The sequence below is a fragment of the Rhododendron vialii genome, chromosome 2a (genome assembly GCF_030253575.1).
Source record: "Rhododendron vialii isolate Sample 1 chromosome 2a, ASM3025357v1".
Lineage (NCBI taxonomy): Eukaryota > Viridiplantae > Streptophyta > Magnoliopsida > Ericales > Ericaceae > Rhododendron > Rhododendron vialii.
In genome coordinates, this window is record NC_080558.1 from 34,543,562 (window position 1) to 34,558,147 (window position 14,586).

Sequence of the window (14,586 nt, forward strand, 5' to 3'; positions counted from 1 at the left end):
CTTATCCTTACATCTAACTTGATCGTTGGAGGGTCACTAGGCTTCTATAGCCCTAGTGACTTGTTGCAGGTCCGGCGGCGGGCATGCAAAGCAACAAAGGAGGGAACCAGAACCTACCCACGATCAAGATCCCGATAAACCGAACCCCTACAAGGTAGTTTTTGGGTAGTGACTTAGGTTAATCAGTTAGTTTTTGAGTAGTGATCACCTAGACGTTGATAGGTATATAATGGATAAAGGTAAAGTTAACTGAGGTGTGTTCGGATGCCAATAACGGACCTAGTAGGTGTTCAGGACGGTGAAGTACCTGAGTATGTGATTGGGGTTGGTAAAAGACCCCAGATACGGCACCAAAGTATCAGTGTGAGTTGGGGGAAAATAAAAAACCCAAGTATTAGTATTGTACGACCTCTAATGTATGAGATGTCATGATTATCTTCCCTCTTATTATGCTCGTAGGTGCAATTGTACCAATAGACAATTTGGTTGTATGGCATGGGACCAATCGTACCCCGGTGTAGGACAGACAAGAGAAACGTTATTGCATGAGACAGTCAAAATTACTGGATATGTAACGAAATGAGTCTTATGGAGAAGACCTTTAGAGTTCACTTAAGTTAATGGCTAGTATAAAATTGATGATGTGTTATCTTTCTGCTATCAATTGCTATTGTTATCTCCAAAGTAAAGATTGGAAGGTTAGGGACTTGTCTATTGAGTGTCAATCACTCATCGTGCTACTTTTAACTTGACATTTCATATCAGGTACTAAAGACACAAGGAGGGGCATAGTACCCTCAACATGAAGATCCATACCAACTCGAAAGACGCTCTAGTTCTAGAGTCGGAGTTTGTTGAGCCATGGGTGTTGTACCATTAGAGACTCTACTTAATTTAAAAATAATGTAATTTGAATTTCAAGAAATTTAATCACATTCGTCAAACTCTATTTTGCTCACTATCGTTGTAAGTCTTTGTTATGTTTGATTCCAATGCTTAAGACTTCCGCTATTAAACTCTTTGGAGATAATTAATCATAATTCATTTTGAAGTTATTAAATCATTCCAAAAAAAGATTTATTTAATGTTTTTGAAAATCGGGACGTTACACAAATCATGATGATGCAACCCCAAAATACTACCAAGATGCACAATGATGTAACTAAAGCTACACTAGTGACATTGAAAAGATAGCAATTTTGTTTATCCTCACTTTGTTCACCCTCTGCAAGGATATGCTCATTCTGTGTTCCAATTTACTGATCGAAACCGTTATCATGAATTCATGATAAAATTCAACTCAATCGAATATTGGTCAGTGCTTCATCTAGAAGTTGGTTTATTTTCATTCAAATTCTTGACTAAAATTTTGAATTATTAGATCAAGCACTTGCCAATATCCGATTAAGCTGAATATTTATTTAGTCTCCTAACAACTGAATCCAAATAAAATGAGCAGTTCCAATTATCGTAGTAAGACATGGAATGAGTATACCATCGCGAGGGTGAATACAATGGTATCATTGAAAAGAGTAATTCATTAGGATCATTTCATTTTGGTACACTTTCAGAATTATCTCGATTTCTCTTTGAGTAATAAAAATTATAAAGAACTAAATTTACGTTAATCCATTGAAAATATCCATTTTTAATACGTTTTGTCTGAATTTTTCTTTCATCAACAAAGAAAAAAACTACTTTGACAAAATTTGCTAAATATAAAATTGCTTGACTTTTATTTTGATATGGCCTAAAGAATATACAAGAAGTATAGATGAAAAAAGAAATGATTTCCGCACTCTTTTATTCTTTTAGACTTAATTTCCACTTTTATTTACATAAAACTACAAATTTATTGTTTTTTTTTATGTAATAAAATGCAGTAAGAAGTATGAATAATTTTTGATTTTTTGTACTGAAAAAGTTACATAAAAGAGAACAATGGTTCTGCTAACTACAGCCTATTAAGCAATTTTTATAAATATGTATACCCATTGAATTAGTTCAGTGTTCTATTATACTTTAATTCCTTTACCAAAATAACTCTTAGTATGTCCAATTCAACTTGGCATTCGTATAGTAATTCAAGCATGGGTCTATGAGTAAAAATCCGGATGTACAATTTGTTCGAATTTGGCACCATAGAGAGGTAGTGCATCTCGGATGGATCATTCAAGAGTTCACCATCAAGGTTAGAACCATTAAATTTATCGAAGTCATTGAGCACTTAACTTGCAATAAAAATTAGGTTAATTGGACATTAAAAGTCACATGATCGATGTAAAATAATTCTACGGTTCATTCTCCAAAGCATACTGACCATTCATTTTGTAAAAATAAATATTGTCATGTCGCTTCTAATATTAAATCAATCCTATATTTTGTTCAAATAATTTTGTAGTGACCTCTATAAGATAAATGATTCAAATCATGAGGATGTGACCTAAAGAATCCTAGCAAGATGCACAATGATGTAACTAAGTATATGCTGGTGACATTAAAAAGAGTAATTCATTTAGGATCATTTTGGCATACTTTTTAGAATTATCTCAATTTCTCTTTGAAATAGTAATAATAATTAAGAACTAAATTTACATAAACCAATTAAAAAACCTTAAATTTCTATTTTTAATACATTTTGTATGGAGTTGACTTTTATTGACATAAAAAATTACTTTGACCAAATTTGGTAAATATAAAAAGCTTGACCTTTTTTTACGTGGCCTAAAGAAACGAGAAGGATACTAGCAAAAAGAAATGGTTTTCAAACCCTCTCATATTATTTTATACTACTTATTTTATACTCTTATTTAAGTAGAACTCAGAAATTATCATTTTTACCAAAAATGTGTTGGAAAATATTTAGGATATAATATTTTTATTTAGGTTTTGAATGTCAATTGACTCGATTTAGAGTCGTGTTCTTTTTAGTGACACATGTTCCTTCTGGACGGACATGTCTTTTATGAACAATTGTGCCATTTAATTCCATGTGGACAGACACAACTCTAAATCGAGTCAATTGACATTCACATCCTAAATAAAAATATTATATCCTAAATATTTTCCAACACATTTTTGGTAAAAATGATAATTTCTGAGTTCTACTTAAATAAGAGTAGAAAACAAGTACTGTATAAAATAATATGAGAGGGTTTGAAAATAATTTTTGAGTTGACTAGTGCAATTGGTAACTTACCCTCTCCTTGTAACGCCCCGACTTTTCGGAAGCAAAATAAAGTAAAATTTTAAGAAAATTTGTTAAATAAATATAATTTTCCAAAATAAAGTTTAACTATTACAGTCACAAGATAAATTTACTGATTCAAAATATATTAATTTCAGAGCTGACTCTAGGCTTGATACAAATTCGAAACATACTCGATCTTCGTTCCTGATATTCTTTCCGTGTTGAACTGCAACATCTTTGAATCCTCTCCATTGAATCCTGCGCCCACTGGCAAATTGATCGCCGAAGCAAACGATTTGCCAGGATACAGACGTATCCGTGAGTGATAAATCACCTAGTAGAATAATCCAACCCAACTACCCCCTTACTTTACAGTTAGCAAGCAGCAGGATAATAGTAGTGCGAAAAAAGTAAAACAGAGTTCGTTCCACATAAACCAGATTATTACTATCCATTAACTTGACGTGAAATTTAAGATCTCCTCCGCGGGATCTTTCCTCCCCAACCGCTAGCCATGCTCGGTCCCATGAGATCACTTCCCTTTGCTGTCGCAGATGCATCTAAGTTATGTACCAAGTATGCATCCCAATAACTACAACAAGGGGAAAGCTTATCATGCCTGAATCACGACTAGGGTTCGCCTATTTTATATACCGCTTCACCATCATCACTGGACACACGCCAGTTTACCAATTCACCACTGGACACACGCCAGTTTATCAATTCATCGCTGGACACACACACGCCAGTTTATCAATTCATCGCTGGACACACGCCAGTTTATCAATTCATCGCTGGACACACGCCAGTTTCAATCTCATCACAAATCTCAACATCACGCCTGCAGGCAATCTAGAAATAAAACTTTTTAATTCATCAATTACTTAGCACCGTCTAAGTGAATTCTAATCGCATACCACCCCATGTCTCTAGGGTCCAATCTAGCACTCAAATCAAGTATCGATGCAATATATAACAATTCAATAATAATTAAAACAATTAATAAACAATGTAATCACGCAACTTATTGTGAACGGGCCGTTGCTCTTAATCTTGTATAATCACAATGTCAATAATAAAGTAAGAGTTTTAAAAGAAATTAAAAGAAAAATTTTCTGGGCTCTTATTAATTAATTCTAAGATAATAGATTAATTAAAAACTAATAAAATACATTAATTAGATAAAAAATATTGAAATATTTATCATGACCTAAATAAGAGTTCTAAAGGTCCTACGCAACCAGTGGAGTGTCAAAAGTTGGGTTCGGAGGGTCACGGGATTAATTTAAATAAAGACGTTAAATAAAGTGGCCGAAAGTGAAGTAAATAGATAATAAATAATTTACAAATTTAAAATATATTACGATTAACAACATTTCATCTTCAGAATGTAGAGAGTCTAAATAAAATTATTCGGGCATTTATAATAAGGTTTATAAGGTCGTAAATAATTTTTGATTGGAAACGCTATAGAAATAACAATAAATAGTAAATTCAATTAAAAAAATATTAATTTAACAAGATATCATCTTTGAGATACAAGGAGTCTAGAAAAAATTAGTTTGGGTGTTAAAACGTTGTTTGGAAGGTCGCAAAGATTTTTCGTTAGTAAACTTTGATAGATAAATAATAAATAATTTAATAAATATATAATTAAATAAAAAAAATATAATCTTAACAAGTTATGATCTTTGATGTGTGAAAAGTCTAGAAAAAATATTCCGGGTGTCAAAAATGAGGTTTGGAAGGTCGCAAAGTTATTTCGAAACATTTAAAACCAACTCAATCTACCAGATAAATTAAACTGATATAATTAATACGTTTTATACTAAGATGATATTATATTGTAAGAAAATAATATCAAGTTAGTAGTTTTTTATAATATTAATATCAGAAAGAATGTAAAATAAATATCACATAGGTCATCTTATTCGTAAATAATTACAAATAAGATGTCGAGCTCAAAAATAATATCAAATTGGTGAATAAGGCAGAAAACGCTCGGCAAACTATATTTTTTTTTGTTCGGGACATAGGGTTATACATATAAACACTTAATATACTTAGAGAAGAGGTTGGATAGGATTATAATACCTTTAATTGGATCGAATTGATTTAAAAACGAATCTTGAATTTTAGGGAAGAAGACTTCGGTTTTTTTTTTGATCGGGAGACTTTGGGACCAAATTGGACGATGCTTGGTGATGCTAGGAGTTGTGGGAAAAGTTTGGAACGATCGAATTGGATTTCGGTCGGATCTTGGTACAAAACCCACTTTTTCTCTCTTTCTTTCTCTCTCTAAAACCCCATGGATTGAAGCTTGGTTTTCTCTGATTTTTCTCTATCTTTTGGACCGGTGGGGCGTGGGGCTGACCTGGGCATGTGCTCTGTAACTGCCTTATTCCATACAACGCCTATGACATCGCTCGAGGTGGTTACCCAAGCGTACCCTCCACGCGCTAGCTTGGAGGCCAAGCAAAGCGAGGTCTATAAATACAAAGGGATTCTAACATAGAGAGGTATGTCATTCCACCATAACCCTAGACCTATACACTTATCCTTACATCTAACTTGATCGTTGGAGGGTCACTAGGCTTCTATAGCCCTAGTGACTTGTTGCAGGTCCGGCGGCGGGCATGCAAAGCAACAAAGGAGGGAACCAGAACCTACCCACGATCAAGATCCCGATAAACCGAACCCCTACAAGGTAGTTTTTGGGTAGTGACTTAGGTTAATCAGTTAGTTTTTGAGTAGTGATCACCTAGACGTTGATAGGTATATAATGGATAAAGGTAAAGTTAACTGAGGTGTGTTCGGATGCCAATAACGGACCTAGTAGGTGTTCAGGACGGTGAAGTACCTGAGTATGTGATTGGGGTTGGTAAAAGACCCCAGATACGGCACCAAAGTATCAGTGTGAGTTGGGGGAAAATAAAAAACCCAAGTATTAGTATTGTACGACCTCTAATGTATGAGATGTCATGATTATCTTCCCTCTTATTATGCTCGTAGGTGCAATTGTACCAATAGACAATTTGGTTGTATGGCATGGGACCAATCGTACCCCGGTGTAGGACAGACAAGAGAAACGTTATTGCATGAGACAGTCAAAATTACTGGATATGTAACGAAATGAGTCTTATGGAGAAGACCTTTAGAGTTCACTTAAGTTAATGGCTAGTATAAAATTGATGATGTGTTATCTTTCTGCTATCAATTGCTATTGTTATCTCCAAAGTAAAGATTGGAAGGTTAGGGACTTGTCTATTGAGTGTCAATCACTCATCGTGCTACTTTTAACTTGACATTTCATATCAGGTACTAAAGACACAAGGAGGGGCATAGTACCCTCAACATGAAGATCCATACCAACTCGAAAGACGCTCTAGTTCTAGAGTCGGAGTTTGTTGAGCCATGGGTGTTGTACCATTAGAGACTCTACTTAATTTAAAAATAATGTAATTTGAATTTCAAGAAATTTAATCACATTCGTCAAACTCTATTTTGCTCACTATCGTTGTAAGTCTTTGTTATGTTTGATTCCAATGCTTAAGACTTCCGCTATTAAACTATTTGGAGATAATTAATCATAATTCATTTTGAAGTTATTAAATCATTCCAAAAAAAGATTTATTTAATGTTTTTGAAAATCGGGACGTTACACAAATCATGATGATGCAACCCCAAAATACTACCAAGATGCACAATGATGTAACTAAAGCTACACTAGTGACATTGAAAAGATAGCAATTTTGTTTATCCTCACTTTGTTCACCCTCTGCAAGGATATGCTCATTCTGTGTTCCAATTTACTGATCGAAACCGTTATCATGAATTCATGATAAAATTCAACTCAATCGAATATTGGTCAGTGCTTCATCTAGAAGTTGGTTTATTTTCATTCAAATTCTTGACTAAAATTTTGAATTATTAGATCAAGCACTTGCCAATATCCGATTAAGCTGAATATTTATTTAGTCTCCTAACAACTGAATCCAAATAAAATGAGCAGTTCCAATTATCGTAGTAAGACATGGAATGAGTATACCATCGCGAGGGTGAATACAATGGTATCATTGAAAAGAGTAATTCATTAGGATCATTTCATTTTGGTACACTTTCAGAATTATCTCGATTTCTCTTTGAGTAATAAAAATTATAAAGAACTAAATTTACGTTAATCCATTGAAAATATCCATTTTTAATACGTTTTGTCTGAATTTTTCTTTCATCAACAAAGAAAAAAACTACTTTGACAAAATTTGCTAAATATAAAATTGCTTGACTTTTATTTTGATATGGCCTAAAGAATATACAAGAAGTATAGATGAAAAAAGAAATGATTTCCGCACTCTTTTATTCTTTTAGACTTAATTTCCACTTTTATTTACATAAAACTACAAATTTATTGTTTTTTTTTATGTAATAAAATGCAGTAAGAAGTATGAATAATTTTTGATTTTTTGTACTGAAAAAGTTACATAAAAGAGAACAATGGTTCTGCTAACTACAGCCTATTAAGCAATTTTTATAAATATGTATACCCATTGAATTAGTTCAGTGTTCTATTATACTTTAATTCCTTTACCAAAATAACTCTTAGTATGTCCAATTCAACTTGGCATTCGTATAGTAATTCAAGCATGGGTCTATGAGTAAAAATCCGGATGTACAATTTGTTCGAATTTGGCACCATAGAGAGGTAGTGCATCTCGGATGGATCATTCAAGAGTTCACCATCAAGGTTAGAACCATTAAATTTATCGAAGTCATTGAGCACTTAACTTGCAATAAAAATTAGGTTAATTGGACATTAAAAGTCACATGATCGATGTAAAATAATTCTACGGTTCATTCTCCAAAGCATACTGACCATTCATTTTGTAAAAATAAATATTGTCATGTCGCTTCTAATATTAAATCAATCCTATATTTTGTTCAAATAATTTTGTAGTGACCTCTATAAGATAAATGATTCAAATCATGAGGATGTGACCTAAAGAATCCTAGCAAGATGCACAATGATGTAACTAAGTATATGCTGGTGACATTAAAAAGAGTAATTCATTTAGGATCATTTTGGCATACTTTTTAGAATTATCTCAATTTCTCTTTGAAATAGTAATAATAATTAAGAACTAAATTTACATAAACCAATTAAAAAACCTTAAATTTCTATTTTTAATACATTTTGTATGGAGTTGACTTTTATTGACATAAAAAATTACTTTGACCAAATTTGGTAAATATAAAAAGCTTGACCTTTTTTTACGTGGCCTAAAGAAACGAGAAGGATACTAGCAAAAAGAAATGGTTTTCAAACCCTCTCATATTATTTTATACTACTTATTTTATACTCTTATTTAAGTAGAACTCAGAAATTATCATTTTTACCAAAAATGTGTTGGAAAATATTTAGGATATAATATTTTTATTTAGGTTTTGAATGTCAATTGACTCGATTTAGAGTCGTGTTCTTTTTAGTGACACATGTTCCTTCTGGACGGACATGTCTTTTATGAACAATTGTGCCATTTAATTCCATGTGGACAGACACAACTCTAAATCGAGTCAATTGACATTCACATCCTAAATAAAAATATTATATCCTAAATATTTTCCAACACATTTTTGGTAAAAATGATAATTTCTGAGTTCTACTTAAATAAGAGTAGAAAACAAGTACTGTATAAAATAATATGAGAGGGTTTGAAAATAATTTTTGAGTTGACTAGTGCAATTGGTAACTTACCCTCTCCTTGTAACGCCCCGACTTTTCGGAAGCAAAATAAAGTAAAATTTTAAGAAAATTTGTTAAATAAATATAATTTTCCAAAATAAAGTTTAACTATTACAGTCACAAGATAAATTTACTGATTCAAAATATATTAATTTCAGAGCTGACTCTAGGCTTGATACAAATTCGAAACATACTCGATCTTCGTTCCTGATATTCTTTCCGTGTTGAACTGCAACATCTTTGAATCCTCTCCATTGAATCCTGCGCCCACTGGCAAATTGATCGCCGAAGCAAACGATTTGCCAGGATACAGACGTATCCGTGAGTGATAAATCACCTAGTAGAATAATCCAACCCAACTACCCCCTTACTTTACAGTTAGCAAGCAGCAGGATAATAGTAGTGCGAAAAAAGTAAAACAGAGTTCGTTCCACATAAACCAGATTATTACTATCCATTAACTTGACGTGAAATTTAAGATCTCCTCCGCGGGATCTTTCCTCCCCAACCGCTAGCCATGCTCGGTCCCATGAGATCACTTCCCTTTGCTGTCGCAGATGCATCTAAGTTATGTACCAAGTATGCATCCCAATAACTACAACAAGGGGAAAGCTTATCATGCCTGAATCACGACTAGGGTTCGCCTATCTTATATACCGCTTCACCATCATCACTGGACACACGCCAGTTTACCAATTCACCACTGGACACACGCCAGTTTATCAATTCATCGCTGGACACACACACGCCAGTTTATCAATTCATCGCTGGACACACGCCAGTTTATCAATTCATCACTGGACACACGCCAGTTTCAATCTCATCACAAATCTCAACATCACGCCTGCAGGCAATCTAGAAATAAAACTTTTTAATTCATCAATTACTTAGCACCGTCTAAGTGAATTCTAATCGCATACCACCCCATGTCTCTAGGGTCCAATCTAGCACTCAAATCAAGTATCGATGCAATATATAACAATTCAATAATAATTAAAACAATTAATAAACAATGTAATCACGCAACTTATTGTGAACGGGCCGTTGCTCTTAATCTTGTATAATCACAATGTCAATAATAAAGTAAGAGTTTTAAAAGAAATTAAAAGAAAAATTTTCTGGGCTCTTATTAATTAATTCTAAGATAATAGATTAATTAAAAACTAATAAAATACATTAATTAGATAAAAAATATTGAAATATTTATCATGACCTAAATAAGAGTTCTAAAGGTCCTACGCAACCAGTGGAGTGTCAAAAGTTGGGTTCGGAGGGTCACGGGATTAATTTAAATAAAGACGTTAAATAAAGTGGCCGAAAGTGAAGTAAATAGATAATAAATAATTTACAAATTTAAAATATATTACGATTAACAACATTTCATCTTCAGAATGTAGAGAGTCTAAATAAAATTATTCGGGCATTTATAATAAGGTTTATAAGGTCGTAAATAATTTTTGATTGGAAACGCTATAGAAATAACAATAAATAGTAAATTCAATTAAAAAAATATTAATTTAACAAGATATCATCTTTGAGATACAAGGAGTCTAGAAAAAATTAGTTTGGGTGTTAAAACGTTGTTTGGAAGGTCGCAAAGATTTTTCGTTAGTAAACTTTGATAGATAAATAATAAATAATTTAATAAATATATAATTAAATAAAAAAAATATAATCTTAACAAGTTATGATCTTTGATGTGTGAAAAGTCTAGAAAAAATATTCCGGGTGTCAAAAATGAGGTTTGGAAGGTCGCAAAGTTATTTCGAAACATTTAAAACCAACTCAATCTACCAGATAAATTAAACTGATATAATTAATACGTTTTATACTAAGATGATATTATATTGTAAGAAAATAATATCAAGTTAGTAGTTTTTTATAATATTAATATCAGAAAGAATGTAAAATAAATATCACATAGGTCATCTTATTCGTAAATAATTACAAATAAGATGTCGAGCTCAAAAATAATATCAAATTGGTGAATAAGGCAGAAAACGCTCGGCAAACTATATTTTTTTTTGTTCGGGACATAGGGTTATACATATAAACACTTAATATACTTAGAGAAGAGGTTGGATAGGATTATAATACCTTTAATTGGATCGAATTGATTTAAAAACGAATCTTGAATTTTAGGGAAGAAGACTTCGGTTTTTTTTTTGATCGGGAGACTTTGGGACCAAATTGGACGATGCTTGGTGATGCTAGGAGTTGTGGGAAAAGTTTGGAACGATCGAATTGGATTTCGGTCGGATCTTGGTACAAAACCCACTTTTTCTCTCTTTCTTTCTCTCTCTAAAACCCCATGGATTGAAGCTTGGTTTTCTCTGATTTTTCTCTATCTTTTGGACCGGTGGGGCGTGGGGCTGACCTGGGCATGTGCTCTGTAACTGCCTTATTCCATACAACGCCTATGACATCGCTCGAGGTGGTTACCCAAGCGTACCCTCCACGCGCTAGCTTGGAGGCCAAGCAAAGCGAGGTCTATAAATACAAAGGGATTCTAACATAGAGAGGTATGTCATTCCACCATAACCCTAGACCTATACACTTATCCTTACATCTAACTTGATCGTTGGAGGGTCACTAGGCTTCTATAGCCCTAGTGACTTGTTGCAGGTCCGGCGGCGGGCATGCAAAGCAACAAAGGAGGGAACCAGAACCTACCCACGATCAAGATCCCGATAAACCGAACCCCTACAAGGTAGTTTTTGGGTAGTGACTTAGGTTAATCAGTTAGTTTTTGAGTAGTGATCACCTAGACGTTGATAGGTATATAATGGATAAAGGTAAAGTTAACTGAGGTGTGTTCGGATGCCAATAACGGACCTAGTAGGTGTTCAGGACGGTGAAGTACCTGAGTATGTGATTGGGGTTGGTAAAAGACCCCAGATACGGCACCAAAGTATCAGTGTGAGTTGGGGGAAAATAAAAAACCCAAGTATTAGTATTGTACGACCTCTAATGTATGAGATGTCATGATTATCTTCCCTCTTATTATGCTCGTAGGTGCAATTGTACCAATAGACAATTTGGTTGTATGGCATGGGACCAATCGTACCCCGGTGTAGGACAGACAAGAGAAACGTTATTGCATGAGACAGTCAAAATTACTGGATATGTAACGAAATGAGTCTTATGGAGAAGACCTTTAGAGTTCACTTAAGTTAATGGCTAGTATAAAATTGATGATGTGTTATCTTTCTGCTATCAATTGCTATTGTTATCTCCAAAGTAAAGATTGGAAGGTTAGGGACTTGTCTATTGAGTGTCAATCACTCATCGTGCTACTTTTAACTTGACATTTCATATCAGGTACTAAAGACACAAGGAGGGGCATAGTACCCTCAACATGAAGATCCATACCAACTCGAAAGACGCTCTAGTTCTAGAGTCGGAGTTTGTTGAGCCATGGGTGTTGTACCATTAGAGACTCTACTTAATTTAAAAATAATGTAATTTGAATTTCAAGAAATTTAATCACATTCGTCAAACTCTATTTTGCTCACTATCGTTGTAAGTCTTTGTTATGTTTGATTCCAATGCTTAAGACTTCCGCTATTAAACTATTTGGAGATAATTAATCATAATTCATTTTGAAGTTATTAAATCATTCCAAAAAAAGATTTATTTAATGTTTTTGAAAATCGGGACGTTACACAAATCATGATGATGCAACCCCAAAATACTACCAAGATGCACAATGATGTAACTAAAGCTACACTAGTGACATTGAAAAGATAGCAATTTTGTTTATCCTCACTTTGTTCACCCTCTGCAAGGATATGCTCATTCTGTGTTCCAATTTACTGATCGAAACCGTTATCATGAATTCATGATAAAATTCAACTCAATCGAATATTGGTCAGTGCTTCATCTAGAAGTTGGTTTATTTTCATTCAAATTCTTGACTAAAATTTTGAATTATTAGATCAAGCACTTGCCAATATCCGATTAAGCTGAATATTTATTTAGTCTCCTAACAACTGAATCCAAATAAAATGAGCAGTTCCAATTATCGTAGTAAGACATGGAATGAGTATACCATCGCGAGGGTGAATACAATGGTATCATTGAAAAGAGTAATTCATTAGGATCATTTCATTTTGGTACACTTTCAGAATTATCTCGATTTCTCTTTGAGTAATAAAAATTATAAAGAACTAAATTTACGTTAATCCATTGAAAATATCCATTTTTAATACGTTTTGTCTGAATTTTTCTTTCATCAACAAAGAAAAAAACTACTTTGACAAAATTTGCTAAATATAAAATTGCTTGACTTTTATTTTGATATGGCCTAAAGAATATACAAGAAGTATAGATGAAAAAAGAAATGATTTCCGCACTCTTTTATTCTTTTAGACTTAATTTCCACTTTTATTTACATAAAACTACAAATTTATTGTTTTTTTTTATGTAATAAAATGCAGTAAGAAGTATGAATAATTTTTGATTTTTTGTACTGAAAAAGTTACATAAAAGAGAACAATGGTTCTGCTAACTACAGCCTATTAAGCAATTTTTATAAATATGTATACCCATTGAATTAGTTCAGTGTTCTATTATACTTTAATTCCTTTACCAAAATAACTCTTAGTATGTCCAATTCAACTTGGCATTCGTATAGTAATTCAAGCATGGGTCTATGAGTAAAAATCCGGATGTACAATTTGTTCGAATTTGGCACCATAGAGAGGTAGTGCATCTCGGATGGATCATTCAAGAGTTCACCATCAAGGTTAGAACCATTAAATTTATCGAAGTCATTGAGCACTTAACTTGCAATAAAAATTAGGTTAATTGGACATTAAAAGTCACATGATCGATGTAAAATAATTCTACGGTTCATTCTCCAAAGCATACTGACCATTCATTTTGTAAAAATAAATATTGTCATGTCGCTTCTAATATTAAATCAATCCTATATTTTGTTCAAATAATTTTGTAGTGACCTCTATAAGATAAATGATTCAAATCATGAGGATGTGACCTAAAGAATCCTAGCAAGATGCACAATGATGTAACTAAGTATATGCTGGTGACATTAAAAAGAGTAATTCATTTAGGATCATTTTGGCATACTTTTTAGAATTATCTCAATTTCTCTTTGAAATAGTAATAATAATTAAGAACTAAATTTACATAAACCAATTAAAAAACCTTAAATTTCTATTTTTAATACATTTTGTATGGAGTTGACTTTTATTGACATAAAAAATTACTTTGACCAAATTTGGTAAATATAAAAAGCTTGACCTTTTTTTACGTGGCCTAAAGAAACGAGAAGGATACTAGCAAAAAGAAATGGTTTTCAAACCCTCTCATATTATTTTATACTACTTATTTTATACTCTTATTTAAGTAGAACTCAGAAATTATCATTTTTACCAAAAATGTGTTGGAAAATATTTAGGATATAATATTTTTATTTAGGTTTTGAATGTCAATTGACTCGATTTAGAGTCGTGTTCTTTTTAGTGACACATGTTCCTTCTGGACGGACATGTCTTTTATGAACAATTGTGCCATTTAATTCCATGTGGACAGACACAACTCTAAATCGAGTCAATTGACATTCACATCCTAAATAAAAATATTATATCCTAAATATTTTCCAACACATTTTTGGTAAAAATGATAATTTCTG